Raw genomic sequence first — 1,442 nt, forward strand, 5'->3', positions numbered from 1 at the left:
AATATCCTATAAACTAAATGTCAACAACGGTATGGCGTTGTTCAATAGTCGAATTTCGATTAAGCAAAACGCTTTTTTTTCAACTGTTGGCCTCTGGAGTATTTTTTCCTACATACAATTGTATGTTATAAGGCTTATTGATACTTTGATCTTATTTGCATTCAATAGATCTGCGATTTTAAGTTTTATCTGAAAATTAATCTTTTTGGTTTATAAAATGAAAGATCTCACATTTAAAATTTTTAAAAATTACTTTCAACTTCAAATTATGGGACAATTTGACAACAAAAATGCAAAAGCAATTAAAATCTTGAGTGTCAAATTCATAATTTTAACATGATTAATGTGATTGGCAGGAATTTAATGTGAACGTGTGGGCATAAAGGCAAATCCCTGAAGACAGTCACTCAGCGAATAACATTTGAATGAATAACATTAATTGGTACAAAATATTATGATGAAATCAATAAACAATTAAATTCAATCAATCGGTGTTTAACTTCTCATAACAGATCAAATTCGAAAATTGAAGGTACTAGATACCTAACATTTACCTGTAATATATCATTTTTCTTTGAATGTAAAGAACAGCATTTCAACACATATAAAGAAATATATATTTTATGTCTTACTACATTAATTAATTCATGTTCAAAAATTCAAACCTAACACTTTATTCGAGAGTCCTTCTAAATCGCTATCGCAGTTGACAATATAAGTTATTGTTTAGTATACATTGTCAGTTTAAATGGAGAAAGGAAAAAGGGAATAGACAACATAAACAATTCTGATGTTCCTAGTAAGAAGTATTAAAAGTTTTTAGTAATAACACATACTTTTCAAAGCTGGCCATGGTATATAGACCTGATGTAACACTGAATAAATAAACATTAAATAACACAAAAGGATCACAAATAGTATCAACAGGTCAAAAAAACAAGAAAGTACGATTTGTGAGAACTCGTAGTTACTGACAGTATTCAACTAAAGCACATCCCAGAGATTAATATTTTAACGTCATGGACATTCAAGGAAAACATGTATCGACAGACAGTAGATAAAATACATCTAGCCGGAGAAATTTTATAACAAGACCGATAAAACATTTTTTTTACAAATCCAGTGCATGCAAGTAAATATGAGAAAGCTTTTGTCAGAAGAAATGTAACTTTCCGTGTTAGAACAACAAGACCAAAACTGCAAGTTTAACTGCCTTGAGTGTCCAACGCTATGACTTACTTATTTTTACATGAATCATATCCCTGATTTCATGTAAAGGCCTATGCGTTATTATCTGCAACTATTTATACTTTAGGACGATAAAGATAAGTGTTTAACAACATCCAAATGCATTTAGTAAAGCGATGCATACCTTTCTTGAATAACGATTCATAAACTCGTGATTGTATTTAAGAAAACAAGATCAGCATTATAAACACTTG

This window comes from Mytilus edulis, chromosome 11 (genome assembly GCF_963676685.1).
Source record: "Mytilus edulis chromosome 11, xbMytEdul2.2, whole genome shotgun sequence".
Taxonomy (NCBI): domain Eukaryota; kingdom Metazoa; phylum Mollusca; class Bivalvia; order Mytilida; family Mytilidae; genus Mytilus; species Mytilus edulis.